The 16,680-nt window shown below is 50.4% G+C and overlaps 1 pseudogene; it reads left to right on the top strand.

Annotated features, from left to right (window-relative positions):
• The window catches only part of LOC147083845 (uncharacterized), a 170,388-nt pseudogene extending 155,376 nt beyond the window's left edge, over positions 1-15,012 (top strand).
• The last annotated feature ends 1,668 nt before the right edge of the window (positions 15,013-16,680 follow it).

The raw sequence follows: 16,680 nt of genomic DNA, 5'->3' as shown, positions 1-16,680 counted from the left end.
AAAAGGCATTTGACAAGGTGCCACACAAAAGATTACTGCACAAGATAAAAAATCATGGGATTGGGGGTAATATACTGGCATGGGTGGAAGATTGGCTATCTAACAGAAAACAGAGAGTTGGGATAAATGGTTCATTCTCGGGTTGGCAATCAGTAACTAGTGGTGTTCCGCAGGGGTCAGTGCTGGGACCCCAACTCTTTACAATCTATATTAATGATTTGGAGGAGGGGACTGAGTGCAACATATCCAAGTTTGCCGACGATACAAAGGTGGGAGGGAAAGCAGTGAGTGAGGAGGACATAAAAAACCTGCAAAAGGACATAGACAGGCTAAGTGAGTGGGCAGAAATTTGGCACATGGAATATAATGTTGGAAAGTGTGAGGTTATGCACTTTGGCAGAAAAAATCAAAGAGCAAGTTATTATCTAAATGGAGAGAAACTGCAAAGTGCTACAGTACAAAGGGATCTGGGGGCCCTGGTGCATGAAACACAGAAGGTGCATGAAACACAGCAGGGACAGCAGGTGATCAGGCAGGCCAATGGAATCTTGGCTTTTATTGCAAGGGGGATGGAGTATAAAAGCAGGGAAGTCTTGCTTCAGTTATACAGGGGACTGGTGAGGCCACACCTGGAATATTGCGTACAGTTTTGGTTTCCATATTTAAGAAAAGATATACTTGCTCTCGAGGCAGTTCAGAGAAGGTTCACTCGGTTGATTCCGGAGATGAGGGGTTTGACGTATGAGGAAAGGTTGAGTAGGTTGGGCCTCTACTCATTGGAATTCAGAAGAATGAGAGGCGATCTTATCGAAACATATAAGATTGTGAGGGGGCTTGATCGGGTGGATGCGGGGAGGATGTTTCCACTGATGGGTGAGACTAGAACTAGGGGGCATAATTTTAGAATAAGGGGCTGCCGTTTCAAAACTGAAATGAGGAGAAACTTCTTCACTCAGAGGGTGGTAAATCTATGGAATTTGCTACCTCAGATAGCTGTGGAAGCTGCGACATTAAATAAATTTAAAACGGAGATAGACAGTTTCCTAACTGATAAGGGAATTAGGGGTTATGGGGAGCGGGCAGGGAAGTGGACGTGAGTCTAGGTTCGGATCAGCCATGATCCTATTCAATGGCGGAGCAGGGCCGAGGGGCCGTATGGCCTACTTCTGCTCCTACTTCTTATGTTCTTATGTTCTTTTTCTCTTCACATATCTATAAAAGCTTTTACAGTCAGTTTTTACGTTCCCAGCAAACTTACTCTCATATTCTATTTCCCCCTTCTTAATTAATCCCTTTGTCCTCCTTTGTTGAATCCTAAACTGCTCCCAATCCTCAGGTTTACTGCTTTTTCTGGCCAATTTATATGTCCTCTCCTTACATAAGAAGATAAGAAATAGGAGCAGGAGTCGGCCAATCGGCCCCTCGAGCCTGCTCCGCCATTCAATAAGATCATGGCTGATCTGATCCTAACCGCCAATCCACTATCACAGAACCATCTCCTGAATCTAACAGAATTAGACACCCGAAATAGGAGCAGGATCAGGCTACACGGCCCCTGGGCCCGCTCCGCTACCCACAGGGCCATGACCGATCCAAACTTAGACTCATGTCCAAATTCCTGCCTGCTCCCCGTAACCCTTAATTCCCTTTACTTCTAGGAAACTGTCTATTTCTGTTTTAAATTTATGTAATGATGTAGCTTCTACAGCTTTTTGGGGCAGCATATTCCATGGACCTATCACCCTCTGAGTGAAGTAGTTCCTCCTCATCTCAGTTTTGAAAGAGCAGCCCCTTATTCTAAGACTATGCCCCCTAGTTCTAGTTTCACCCATCATCGGGAACATCCTCCCTGCATCCACCCGATCCAACCCCTTCACAATCTTACATGTTTCAATAAGATCGCCTCTCATTCTTCTGAACTCCAATGAGTAGAGTCCCAATCTACTCAACCTCTCCTCATATGTCCATCCCCTCATCCCCGGGATTAACCGAGTGAACCTTCTTTGTACTGACTCGAGAGCAAGTCTGTCCTTTCTTAAGTATGGACACCAAAACTGTACGCAGTATTCCAGGTGCGGTCTCACCAATACCTTGTACAACTTATGCTATGCCTAATTTCCCTTGTTAGCCACGGTTGAGTCACCTCTTTTGTTTTATTTTCATGCCAAACTGGGATGAACAAATTCTGTAGTTCATCCATGTGGTCTTTGAATGTTTGCCATTGCCTATCCACCGTCAACCCTTTGAGTAACATTCTCCAATCAATCCGACCCAACTTGCTCCTCAGACCATCGTAGTTTCCTTTATTTAAATTTAGGACCCTAGTCTCTGAGTCAACAACTTCATTCTCCATCTTAATGAAGAATTCGATCATATTATGATCACTCCGAACCAAGGGGCCTCATACAACAAGATTGCTAATTAATCCTTTCTCGTTACATAATACCCAGTCTAAGATGGCCTGATCTCTGGTTGGTTCCTCGACATATTGGTCCAGGAAACCATCCCGTAAACACTCAAGGAATTCCTCCTCCACAGTAGAGTACATGAGAGGGGGGAAGGGAGTCCCTTTAAATGTGGCGGGGTGGATGTCCCTTTAAATGTGGAGGCGGTGGGTGTCCCTTTAAATGTGGAGGGGGTGTGTGTCCCTTTAAATGTGGAGAGGATGGGTGCCCCTTTAAATGTGCAGGGTGTGGGTGTCCCTTTCAATGTGGAGGGGGTGGGTTTCCCTTTAAGTGTGGACGGGGTGGGTGTCCCTTTAAATGTGGAGAGGCGGGGCCACGCATACTCGACACCACCACAACATCAGGCTGCCAGTGCGCCTGCGTGGGGCCTCTGGGGAGACGGCGGAAGGCCGGGCCCGGGGAAGAGCCGGAATCAGCGGCCGGAGTAAAGTGTTGGGGAATCGATTTAAATCGAGGTGAGGGGGGAGCGGAGAGCGAGATTATAAAGTAAAATACCAGAAAAACCAAACCTGAGAGTCGGGCGGGCGGGACCTCCGCGGATGACGAACGGAGCGGATTATACCGCGCGGGGTGGCGGAGTGAGCCGGAGCATTGTGATTCTGACTGACGGGAGCGCCGACCAATAGGAAAAGGGCTGCGCTGGGCGGACTGATCTGGGCGGCCTGGTCCTCCAACCAATCGCGGCGCGGTAAGGGGGCGGGACCTTCCTCCCCGGCGCTGAGGCTGGGGCCCGGTTGTGACGTCATCACAAAAAGAGGCCATTCAGGGAAGAGGCTGCGGCCGCTCAATCCGCTCCGTTCGGTGCCGGGAGGGCGCGGTTTGTATTTTCTTTTTATTTATCTCCCCGCCCGCGCTTCTCTCCGCTATATATAAAAAAAAATCCTGATAAAACTCACTTTCCGCCGGTGATCCGGAGTCTCGCGGTTGCCCGGGCCGACCCAGAATCGGAGGCCCTGCGCAGGCGCGGTAGCGGCTGAACTTCGGGAGCGGGGCCCGGCGGCGCATGCGGAGTAGGGGGAGGGGCCGGGTCGGGGCCTGTTCAGAGGGTGAGGATGATTGACAGGGGCCCAGGGTGTGTGCTGAGCATGCGCGGTGCGGGCCGGGCGCCTGTGGAGCAGGAGAGGGCGGGGCCATGGGGCGCATGCGCGGGGTCAGCTGCAACTTTAGAGTCACAAAGGGACCGCGCGTCTTCAAATCTCTCCCCTCCTCTTCTAATTTCCTGTAAAACCAGTTTATAAAAGTCATCACTGAAACTACATAGAAGATAGGACCCGGGCCCAGGGCCTGACTGACGGGAGCTTCCGACCAATAGGGAGTGAGTGGGGCGGGGCTGGAGGAGCGAGCCGGCGGCGGGTCCTCCAACCAATCGGGGAGCCTGAGGGGCGGGACTTGCGCCGGCTGATTGGGACAGAGGAGGCTGACGGGAGATTTAATTTAAATGAATGTAATTTCCCGCCTGCTCCAACCGCCCACCCTGCAACGTCACGACGTCGCCGGCGTGCACTGACTGACACTGAGCTCTCCACCAATGAGCGAGGGGAGGCGGAGCCTGGAGGACCGACAGAGGGGCTTTGGTCCTCCAACCAATCGCGGCGAGGGAGGAGGCGGGACCTGTTATCAGCCCGCCGCCATTTTGTAAAGCAGCCTGGTCAGAATCTGTGATCCTGGGAAAGTTTATTTTTAATGTTCCTTTCACATTTTACAGCTCAAACTAATTTTATTTTACAGAAGATACTTGTTTGAAACATAGAAACATAGAAGATAGGAGCAGGAGTAGGCCATTCGGCCCTGCTCCGCCATTCAATGCGATCATGGCTGATCGTAAAAAAAGCAGTTTGTTTTTAAATTGATGAAACAAGAAACCCTGTGGAGCAAATGTGAGTAAAAATATTTTTTCTCCCTGAATTAATTTTTTAAATATTAATTTTTTGTTTTTAATTATTAATTTCAAGCACTTTGAGAGAAATATGGGCGTGGTGGGGGTTCTCTTAAAGGGACAGGCACTCTTTTTTATGAGATTTTCATTAAAGGGACCGCGTCCTCGTGGATGACCGATTTTAAAGGGACAGCGTCTCCCTTTTTATTAATGTATATATGTAAGAGAGGGCAAATCCTCTGCTCCCGTGAGTGCTTGGCGAGAAATCAGGTGCTGTTTGCACTCGCCCCCTCCCAATTTTCTGCCAAGGGACAGAAAGCAGAGAGTAGTGGTGAACGGTTTCTTTTCAGACTAGAGGGAGGTAAACAGTGATGTTCCCCAGGGGTCGGTATTAGGATCAATGTTCCGTCTTTTTTTGAGGTGCGTGGCCCCTTTAACGGGCTGCACGGCCCATTCAAATTTCCGCGCATGCGCGTTTATTCCATTTACAGAGTGGTGAGCCGGCTGCGTGGGACCTCCAGACTGCTGCGTGGCCGCGCAACTTAACGTGAACATTGATTCAGACCACTGCTATTTTTTATTATATTAATGACCTGGACTTGGGGATCCAGGGCAAATTTTCAAAATTTACAAATGAGACGATACTCGGAAATGTAGCAAACAATGAGGATAGTAACAGACTTCAGGAGGATATAGCCAGACTGGTGAAATGGGCAGAAACGTGGCAGATTAAATTTAATGTAGAGAAGTGTGAAGTGATTCATTTTGGTAGGAAGAATGAGGAGAGGCAATATAAACTAAATGGTCCAGTTTTAAAGAGGGTGCAGGAACAGAGAGGCCTCGGGGTGTCTGTACACAAATCTTAGAAGGCGGCAGGACAAGTTGAGAAGGCTGTTAAAAAAGCATACAGGATCCTTGACTTTATTAATAGAGGAATAGAGTACAAAAGCAAGCAGGTTATGCTATGCCTTTATAAAACACTGGCTAGGCTTCCGCTGGGCACCACACTTTAGGAAGGATGTCAAGGCCTTAGCGAGGGTGCAGAAGAAATTTACGAGAATGGGACCAGGGATGAGGAACTTGAGTTCCGTGGAGAGACGGGAGAAGCTGGGGTTGTTCTCCTCGGAGCAGAGAAGATTAAGAAGAGATTTGATAGAGTTGTTCAAAATCAGGATGGATTTTGAGAGAGTAAATAAGGAGAAACCGTTTCTAATGGCTGAAGGCCCTCCCGCGCTCGGCCCCCCAGCCCTCCCGCGCTCGGCCCCCCGGCCCTCCCGCGCTCGGCCCCCCCCCCGGCCCTCCCGCGCTCGGGCCCCCCCGGCCCTCCCGCGCTCGGGCCCCCCCGGCTCTCCCGCGTTCGGGCCCTCCCGCGCTCGGCCCCCCCCGGCCCTCCCGCGCTCGGCCCTCCCGCGCTCGGCCCTCCCGCGCTCGGCCCCCCCCCCGGCCCTCCCGCGCTCGGCCCCCCCCCCCCGGCCCTCCCGCGCTCGGCCCCCCCCCCCGGCCCTCCCGCGCTCGGCCCCCCCCCCGGCCCTCCCGCGCTCGCCCCCCCCCTCCCGCCCTCGCCCCCCCCCCGGCCCTACCGCCCTCGCCCCCCCCCCCGGCCCTCCCGCCCTCGCCGCCCACCCGCCCTCGCCCCCGGCCCTCCCGCCCTCGCTCCCCCCCCCCCGGCCCTACCGCCCTCACCCCCCCCCCCCAGCCCTCCCGCCCTCGCCCCCCCCGGCCCTCCCGCCCTCGCCCTGGTGGGGCTCTTCAGTAAACCAAGCAGTGCAATAATACATCCCCAGAATCAAGGCCCTGCTACTGGGGAAGGTGATCAGGCCCCAGGAACCAGTACAAGTGAACAAAGTCAGATTCAAGGCTCTGCTCCTGGGGAAGGTGATCAGGCCCCAGGAACTCTGAGATGAGGAGAAACTTCTTCACTCAGAGGGTGGTAGGTCTGTGGAATTTGCTGCCCCAGAGAGCTGTGGAAGCTACATCATTAAAAAAATTTAAAACAGAAATAGACAGTTTCCTAGAAGTAAAGGGAATTAGGGGTTACGGGGAGCGGGCAGGATATTGGACATGAGTTTAGGTTCGGATTGGTCATGGCCCTGTGGGTGGCGCAGCGGGCCCAGGGGCCGCGTAGCCTGGTCCTGCTCCTACTTCTTGTGTTCTAATTCTGTGTTAGATTTCAGGAGATGGTTCTATTCACAGGGATTAGTGGAGACCTCGGGAACAGGCTGCCAGCTAGGAGTCCTTCAAGAGTAAATTGGGCCTGTTCCTGGCTGGGGTGGAGATCACCTCTGACAGAAGGTAAGTACTGCAGGAAATACAGGGACAGAGTGATCTCCTGTACGAGTTTCGATCGCCTAGAGGGGTTGGAGAGGAATTTTCTAGATTTTTTATCCCAAATTGGTCATTGGGTTTTTTATCTGGTTTTTCGCCTCTCCTGGGAGATCACATGGGTTCGGGTGGGATGGAGAGTGAAAGTAGATTGGAGGTTAGGATCAGATCAGCCATGATCTTATTGAATGGCGGAGCAGGCTCGAGGGGCCGATGGGCCTACTCCTGCTCCTGTTTCTTATGTTCTTATGTAACCAGTACAAGTGAAGCGACTCCTTCTCCCGGAGATTTATTAAACGTGAATACTCCAAGAGTTGACCAAAAATCAGGGAAGTAATATTAATCAAGGAGTCAATTTCTGCTGTAAGAAGGGATGATACCTTAGCAGGTTCCTCTAATGAGGCCATATGGGTAGAACTTAAAAACAAAAAGGGGGCAAGCACTTTGCTGGGAGTGTACTATAGGCCCCCAAACAGTAAGGGGGAGATAGAGGAACAGATATGTAGGCTAATCTCAGAGAAGTGTAGAAATAATAGGGTAATAATTGTTGGGGATTTCAACTTCCCCAATATTAACTGGGATAGTCAGAGTGTGAAAGGCTTAGAGGGTGTGGAATTCTTAAAGTGCATCCAGGAGAGCTTTTTCAGCCAACATGTGGAAAGTCCTACAAGAGAGGGGGCGGTACTGGACCTAATTCGAGGGAATGTAGCAGGGCACGTGGTAGAAGGGTTAGCAGGAGAGCATTTTGGTGACAGTGACCATAATTCGGTGACAGTGACCATAATTCGGTGAGATTTAAAGTAGTTATGGAAAAGGACAAAGATGGACCGGAAATAAAGGTTCTAAATTGGGGGAAGGCCAATTTTAATATGATAAGGCAGGATCTGGCCAAAGTGGACTGGGATCAGCTACTTGTAGGACAATCCACATCAGAGCAATGGGAGTCTTTCAGAAAGGAAATAGAGAGAGTACAACGCCAGCATGTTCCTGTAAAGGTCAAGGGTGGGACCAACAAGCCCAGGGAACCCTGGATGTCAAGGGACATACAAGAATGGTTTAGGAAAAAAAGGGAGGCTTTTGGCAGATACAAAGGACTAAAAACAGTGGAAGCCCTAGAGGAGTATAGAAAGTGCAGGGGGGTACTTAAAAAAGAAATTAGGAGAACGAAGAGGGGTCATGAAAAAACACTGGCAGGCAAAATAAAGGAACATCCCAAGGTGTTTTATTAGTATATTAAGGTCAAGAGGAAAACCAGGGAAAGAGTAGAGCCCATTAGGGACCAAAGTGGCAATTTGATTGTAGAGCCAGAAGATGTAGGTGAGGTTTTAAATTAATATTTTGCATCTGTGTTCACTATGGAGAAGGACGATGCAGGCATAGAAATCAGGCAGGGGGACTGTGATATACTTGAACAAATTAGTATTGAGAGGGAGGAGGTACTAGTGGTTTTAGCGGGCTTAAAAGTGGATAAACCCCCAGGCCCTGACGGGATGTATCCCAGGCTGTTGGGTGAGGCAAGGGAGGAGATTGCAGGGACTCTGACACAAATTTTCAGAACCTCTCTGGCCACAGGGGAGGTGCCAGAGGACTGGAGAACAGCTAACGTAGTACCATTATTCAACAAGCGTAGTAGGGATAAACCAGGGAATTACTGGCCAGTGAGCCGAACATCAGTGGTCGGGAAATTATTGGAAAAAAATCTGAGGGAAAGAATTAGTCTCCACTTAGAGAGGCAAGGATTAATCAAGGATAGTCAGCATGGCTTTGTCAGGGGCAGATCATGTCTAACCAATTTGATTGAATTTTTCGAGGGGGTGACTAGGTGTGTGGATGAGGGTAGTGCAGTTGATGTGATCTGCATGGACTTCAGTAAGGCTTTTGACAAAGTCCCACATGGGAGACTGGTCAAGAAGGTAAGAGCCCATGGGATCCAGGGCAATTTGGCACATTGGATCCAAAATTGGCTTAGTGGCAGGAGGCAGAGGGTGATGGTCAAAGGTTGTTTTTGTGACTGGAAGCCTGTGTCCAGTGGTGTAACGCAGGGATCGGTGCTGGGTCCTTTGCTGTTTGTAGTGTACATTAATGATTTAGATATGAATGTAGGAGGTATGATCAGTAAGTTCGCTGATGACACGAAAATTGGTGGAGTGGTAAATAGCGAGGAGGGAAGCCTCAGGCTACAGGAGAATATAGACGGGTTGGTTAGATGGGCAGCACAGTGGCAAATGGAATTTAACCCTGAAAAGTGTGAGGTGATGCATTTTGGGAGGACTAACAAGGGAATACACAATGAATGGTAGAACCCTAGGAAGGACAGAGGATCAGAGGGACCTTGGTGTGCATGTACATAAATCCCTGAGGGCAGCAGGACAGCTAGATAAGGTGGTTAAGAAGGCATATGGGATACTTATATTCTATGCCTCGGCTAATGAAGGCAAGAGCAGGGAGGTTATGATGGAGCTGTACAAATGCTAGTTAGGCCACAGCTTGAATACTGTGTGCAGTTCTGGTCTCCACACTATAGGAAGGATGTGATTGCATTGGAGAGGGTGCAGTGAAGATTCACCAGGGTGTTGCCTGGGCTGGAACGCTTCAGCTATGAAGAGAGACTGGACAGGCTGGGGTTGTTTTCCTTAGAGCAGAGAAAGCTGAGGGGGGACCTGATTGAGGTGTACAAAATTATGAGGGGCATAGATAGGGTAGATAGAAAGGAACTTTTCCCCTTAGTAGAGGGGTCAATAACCAGGGGGCATAGTTTCAAGGTAAGGGGCAGGAGGTTTAGAGGGGATTTGAGGAAAATCTTTTTCACCCAGAAGGTGGTTGGAATCTAGAACTCACTGCCTGAAAGGGTGGTAGAGGCAGGAACCCTCACAACATTCAAGAAGCATTTAGATGAGCACTTGAAACGCCATAGCATACAAGGCTACGGACCAAGTGCTGGAAAATGGGATTAGAATAGACAGGGCTTGATGGCCAGTGCAGACACAATGGGCCGAAGGGCCCCTTTCTGTGCTGTATAAATCTATGACTCTGTGGTAGCACTCTTGCCTCTGAGGCATAAGGTTGTGGGTTCAAGTCCCACTCCAGAGACTTGAGCACAAAAATCCAGGCTGACACTCCAGTGCAGTACTGAGGCACTGTCAGTGGTGGCGTCTTTCAGATGAGACATTAAACTGAGGCCCTGTCTGCTCTCTCAGGTGGATGTAAAAGATCCCATGGCACTATTTTGAGAAAGAAAGACTTGCATTTATATAGTGCTTTCATGACCAGCAGACGTCTTGAAGTGCTTTACAGCCAATGAAGTACTTTTGAGGTGTAGTCACTGTTGTAATGTGGGAAAGAGCAGGGGGAATATCCCCGGTGTCCTAGCCAATGTTTATCCCTCAATCAATGTAACAAAAGGATAATAGCAAAATACTGCGGATGCTGGAAATCTGAAATAACAACAGGAAATGCTGGAAACACTCAGCAGGCCAGGCAACATCCGTAGAGAGAGAAACAGAGTTAACAAAAAGATAGATTATCTGGTCATTATCACATTGCTGTTTGTGGGAGCTTGCTGTGCGCTATTTGACTGCTGCGTTTCTTACATTACAACAGTGACTACACTTCAAACAGTACTTCATTGGCTGTAAAGCACTTTGGGTTGTCCGGTGGTGGTGAAGGCGCTATAGAAATGCAAGTCTTTCTTTCTTCACTGGTCTCACCAGCGACCTCTTCTGGCTAATGGTTGATTTACAGATGATAGTCCGCGCATGCGCACAGGGAGCGGCGGTTTGGACCGAGTCCAGCACAGCGACCCCTCCCGTTCACCAAGGGCAACAACTGCGTATGCCCAGAGGACACCAACCCCCTCCCCCACTCAGAGCTGCACCTGCGCACTCGGATCCTGCCGGATGGAGTCGGCACGGGACATTCCGGGGAAAGTCCTTGGTGTCTGGTCCAGAGTCGCGATCGGTGACGCAGTGAGTTTTCTCCGCTCCGATTGGGTGGAGAATCGCGCGGGGTGGGGGTAGGGGTGGATCGGGAGAGAATAAAGAGAAATAGAAAAACCTGAGAGTCCGCGAGGCCCCGGACCAAGCGGCGTCAGTTGGACGGCACACGTGACCTCCTCGGGGACACGTGACCCAGCCCAGGGCCTGATTGACTTGAGCTTCCGACCAATAGGGAGCAAGTGGGGCGTGGCTGGAGGATCGAGCTGGCGGCGGGTCCTCCAACCAATCGGGGAGCCCGAGGGGCGGGACTTGCGCCGGCTGATTGTCTGATCCGCAGGGCAGCGAGTTTCTCCAGTCTCCCTTGTTCAGGGCCCGGGGAGGCTGTGGGCCTTTATTCGCCTCATTGGACACAAGGCTCTTTGGCTCACAACACACTGGCTCAGGTTTTAATAGAGACTTTTTAAATTCATCAATAAAAGCAGATAAACCTCGTGCTTCTGTGGAACAAACTTTCTAATATTTTATAGAATCATAGAATGGTTACAGCACAGAAGGAGGCCATTCAGCCCGTCGAGCCCGTGCTGGCTCTCTGCAAGACCACTTCAGCGAGTCCCACTCCCCGCCCTTTCCCCGTAACCCTGCACATTTCTTTACTTCAGGTACTTATCCAATTCCCTTTTGAAAGCGGTGATTGAATCTGCCTCCACCACCCTTTCAGGCAGTGCATTCCAGATCCTAACCACTCGCTGCGTCAAAAAGTTTTTCCTCATGTCGCCTTTGGTTCTTCTGCCAATCACCTTAAATCTGTGTCCTCTGGTTCGCGACCCTTCCACCAATGGGAACAGTTTCTCTCTATCTACTCTGTCCAGACCCATCATTATTTTGAACACCTCTATCAAATCTCCTCTCTACCTTCTCTACTCTAAAGAGAACAACCCCAGCTTCTCGAGTCTATCCACGTAACTGAAGTCCCTCATCCCTGGAACCATTCTTGTAAATCTTTTCTGCACCCTCTCTAAAGCCTTCACATCGTTCATAAAGTGCGGAGCCCAGAATTGGACACAATTCACCAGTTGAGGTCGAACCACTGTTTTATAAAGGTTCATCATAACCTCCTTGCTTTTGGACTCTCTGCCTCTATTTATAAAGCCCAGGATCCCGTATGCTTTTTTAACCGCTTTCTCAACCTGCCCTGCCACCTTCAACGATTTGTGCACATATACCCCCAGGTCTCTCTGTTCATGCACCCACTTTAGGATTGTACCCTTTAGTTTAGATTGCCTCTCCTCATTCTTCCTACCAAAATATATCAGTTCGCACTTTTCTGCGTTAAATTTCATCTCCCACGTGTCCGCCCATTCCACCAGCCTGTCTATGTCCACTTGAAGTCTATCACTATCCTCCTCACTGTTCACTTTACTTCCAAGTTTTCTGTCATCTGCAAATTTTGAAACTGTGCCCTGTGCACCCAAGTCAAAGTCATTAATATATATCAAGAAAAGCACTGATCCTAGTACCGACCCCTGGGGAACACCACTGTATACTTTCCTCCAGTCTGAAAAACAACCGTTCACCACTACTCACTGTTTCCTGTCACTTTGCCAATTTCGTATCCATGCTGCCACTGTCCCTATTACTCCATGGGTATCAACTTTGCTGGTAAGCCTAGTATGTGGCTCTTTGTGGAACGCCTTTTGGAAATCCATGTACACCACGTTAACCGCATTGCCCTCATCAACCCTCTCTGTTACCTCATCAAAAAGCTCAATCAGAATCAGAACGGCCGGGCCCCAGCACCAGGAAACCCAGGGTGCAGCGCCTCCCCCATCCGAGCCGCCGCTTCCTGGTTTCTGCAGCCGGTTCCACCAAGTCCAACTCGGGAGAAAGGACAAGAGCCAGGCTCCCAGAATGGCCCGTGGCCCCGGAGAGCATGTGCACTCTCAGCGGGGAAATCAGCACGTTGGATAGAGCGGTTTCTGGGGCGCGGTGAATTGTGGGTGCTGCGGCCACCATTAGTCAACAGCTGTGGGGAAGAGTTTTATTGCAGGCTGACGGAAGGTAGGTCCCTGGCCGCCTGTGTAGGTCTTTTTGTTGCTTCAGTTTGAACTGGAGTGGAGATGGAGGAGAAGCTGCTGGGTTTAACCCCCAGTACTTCTGAGCCCAGGAGGACCCAACAGTTTCCAATGTGTGACAGTCAAGGGAGGTGGATTCTGGGGGAGATTAGGTTGTTACACAGACACTCTCCCTACAATGTAAAAGAATATTGTTTTAGGAATAAGTATTTCTGTAGAGGCTTTTAATCCATTTTACATATACAGATTTGTTTTAATTCATTCTTGGGATGTGGGCGTCGCTCGCAAGACCAGAATATGTTGCCAATCCCCATCTTCCCGTTGAGAAGGTGATGGTGGGCCACCTTTTTTTAATTCATTGATGGGATGTGGGCGTCGCTGGCTGGCTAGGCCTGCATTTAGTGCCCATCCCTAATTGCCCTTGAGATGGTGGTGAGCCGCCTTCTTGAACCGCTGCAGTCCATGTGGTGAAGGTACTCCCACAATGTTGTTGTGTAAGGAGTTCCAGGATTTTCATCCAGTGATGATGCAGCAACAGCGATATATGTCCAAGTCAGGATGGTGTGTGACTGGGACAACTTGGAGGTGATGGTGCTCCCATGCACCTTCTGCCTTTGTCCTTCTAGGTGCTGGAGGTTGCGGGTTTTGGAGGTTTTGTCAAAGTTCTGGTCGAGTTGCAGATGTATAAAGTCCATCTCCTTCGCCCCCTCCCACTCCCACCTCTCTCTCTCTCCTCCCATAGAGACCAGAGGCCCAGACCAGGTGGCAGATTCCCTTCACTGACGGACATTAGTGAACCAGTGGGATTTTATGACAATCCGGCAGATTTCATGGTCACTTTTTTTCTAGTGCCGGCCCCACAAACAACCAGATTCATTGAGCTCAATTTCACAACCTGCCTCTTTAGTGGGTTCTCTCTCACGCTCCCTGTTTAAAATTCATTTTACAGGGTATTAGAAGGGGAGGATTTGCAGACAGGAAACTCAAACCAAACATCACGTCAAGATCTGACAGTCACTCGATTCATCAGGAACTGAATATCATCGGCCTTTGAATATGGAAGCAAAAAGCACCGTTCACACCGGGGAGAGGCCGTTCACCTGCTCCGAGTGTGGGAAGGGATTCACTAATTCATCACGCCTGCTGAGACACCAGCGAGTTCACACTGATGAGAGACCTTTTAACTGCTCGGACTGTGAGAAGTGCTTTAAAAGTTCCGGGGCACTGATACACCATCAACGTGTTCACACTGGGGAGAGACCGTTCAGGTGCTCGCACTGCGGGACTGGGTTTGGGCAGTCATCTGACCTCACTGTACACCAGCGAGTTCACACTGGGGAGAGGCCGTTCACCTGCTCCGTGTGTGGGAAGGGATTCACTCGCTCATCCCACCTGCTGACACACCAGCGAGTTCACACTGGGGAGAGGCCATTCACCTGCTCCGTGTGTGGGAAGGGATTCGCTCGTTCATCCACCCTGCTGATACACCAGCGAGTTCACACTGATGAGAGCCCTTTTAAATGCTCGGACTGTGGGAAGTGCTATAAAGTGTCCGGGGAACTGATACGCCATCAACGTGTTCACACTGATGAGAGACCGTTCAGGTGCTCTCACTGCGGGACTGGGTTCAGGCGATCATCTGACCTCACTGTACACCTGTGCACTCACACTGGGGAGAGGCCGTTCACCTGCTCTCACTGCGGGACTGGGTTTAGGCAGTCATCTGAGCTCACTATACACCAGCGCACTCACACTGGGGAGCGGCCGTTCACCTGCTCTGAGTGTGGGAAGGGATTCACTCGCTCATCCCACCTGCTGACACACCAGCGCACTCACACTGTGGAGAGGCGGTTCACCTGCTCTGAGTGTGGGAAGGGATTCACTGAGTCATCCCACCTGCTGACACACCAGCGAGTTCACACTGGGGAGAGACCGTTCACCTGCTCTGAGTGTGGGAAGGGATTCACTCAGTCATCCACCCTGCTGACACACCAGCGAGTTCACACTGGGGAGAGGCCGTTCACCTGCCCTGAGTGTGGGAAGGGATTCACTCAGTCATCCCACCTGCTGAGACACCAGCGAGTTCACACTGGGGAGAGGCCGTTCACCTGCCCTGAGTGTGGGAAGGGATTCACTCAGTCATCCAACCTACTGACACACCAGCGAGTTCACAAGTGACTGCAGGGATTGGATTCTGTTGTTGCTGCTGTTAATCACATCCAGGACTGAACCATGTTCATTCTGACAGGTGGGGATTGTTTCTGCTGATATTAATAAGTCCGGGAACTGGGCTGGAGTTTAATATTCTGGATAGATGTCAAATAAATCAGCTTTGTGTTAAACACATTGTTGCAGATTTTCTTCTTTCCCACCTGAGTGTTTAGCATCACCTGGCTGGAGCTCAGAAAGGACAATCTGGGGGAGGATCATACGGTGGGAACAGAACTCCAACCTGGACACAGTCCTTCAGGGCCACACTGAGAGGGGCAAATGGCACTTTGGTCTTTCTCGTCTCTCTTCACTGACAGCAAAGTTGCCGTGCGGGTTAATCTCGAGGCGTGTGAGAAATGTGTCCCAGCTGCTCTCTGCCATGGTTTAGAGCTCCTAGACACGGAACTGGAGGCTCCTTTATGAATGTAGCCCAGTGCTTTTTATTTAATGGCCTTATTAACCTGTGTTGCTACTTTTAGTGATTTGTGTATCTGTATCCCTGGATCCCTCTGCTCCTCCAGCCCATTTAGACTATTAGGGGGAAATTCAGTGGCGCCCCCTTTGGGTCGCTAACGTCACCGGGGCTAATTTTAGCGCCCTGAAAAAGTTAGCGCCCCTGCGCATTAAATTCAGTGGTAGCGCCCCAGGCAGGAGGCGGGGTGCTACTGGAAGCGCGCCCTTCCCTCTTGAGGTGCTACCAGTGAATTTCACGGTGCTTCGTGTAACGTCGCCATACCCGTCGGCACATAGCACCATGTCATAGCAGACCTCCCTCCCTGACTAAAGGGGAGGGGCCTAGCACTGCAGACACCGGGGCCCTGCTGGGCCACTGGGGAACGGGGTGTTGGATCAAGAGGAGCGCCGGGCTGAGAGATCGTGGCCGGCACCCCGAAGAATAAAGGGGAAACATAGAAGATAGGAGCAGGAGTAGGCCATTCGGCCCTTCGCGCCTGCTCCGCCATTCAATGAGATCATGGCTGATCATCCAAATTCAGTACCCTGTCCCTGCCTTCTCCCCATATCCCTTGATCCCTTTAGCCTTAGGAAATATATCCAACTCTTTTTGAATATATTTAATGAACTGGCCTCCACCGCCCTCTGTGGCAGAGAATTCCACAGGTTCACCACTCTCTGGGTGAAGAAATTCCTCCGGATTTCAGTCCTAAATGGCTTACCCCTTATCCTTAGACTATGACCCCTGGTTCTGGACTCCCCGGCCATCATAAAAATCCTTCCTGCATCTAGTCTGTCCAGACCTGACAGAATTTTATAAGTTTCGATGAGATCCCCTCTCAATCTTCTAAACTACAGTGAGTATAATCCCAATCGACACAATCTCTCCTCATACGTCATTCCTGCCATCCCAGGTATCAGCCTGGTGAATCTTCGCTGCACTCCTTCCATGGCAAGAACGTCCTTCCTCAGGTAAGGCGACCAAAACTGCACACAATACTCAAGGTGCGGTCTCACCAAGGCCCTGTACAACTGTAGCAAGACATCCTTATTCCTGTACTCGAACCCTCTTGCTACGAAGGCCAACATACCATTTGCCTTCTTAACTGCCTGCTGCACCTGCATGCTTACCTTCAGCGACTGGTGCACAAGAACACCCAGGTCTCTTTGCACTTCCCCTTCTCCCAATCTATTGCCATTCAAATAATAATCTGCCTTCCTGTTTTTGCCACCAAAGTGGATAACCTCACATTTATCCACATTATAGTGCATTTGCCATGTTTCTGCCCAATCACCCAATCTGTCCAAATCGTACTGGAGTTTCACGACATCCTCCTCACAGCTTA

This window comes from Somniosus microcephalus, unplaced genomic scaffold (genome assembly GCF_052327205.1).
Source record: "Somniosus microcephalus isolate GS21.2 unplaced genomic scaffold, FLI_Smic_1.0 scaffold38, whole genome shotgun sequence".
NCBI lineage: Eukaryota > Metazoa > Chordata > Chondrichthyes > Squaliformes > Somniosidae > Somniosus > Somniosus microcephalus.
The sequence above is the reverse complement of the archived record's forward strand: the minus strand, read 5'-3'. Positions and strand labels throughout refer to the sequence as shown.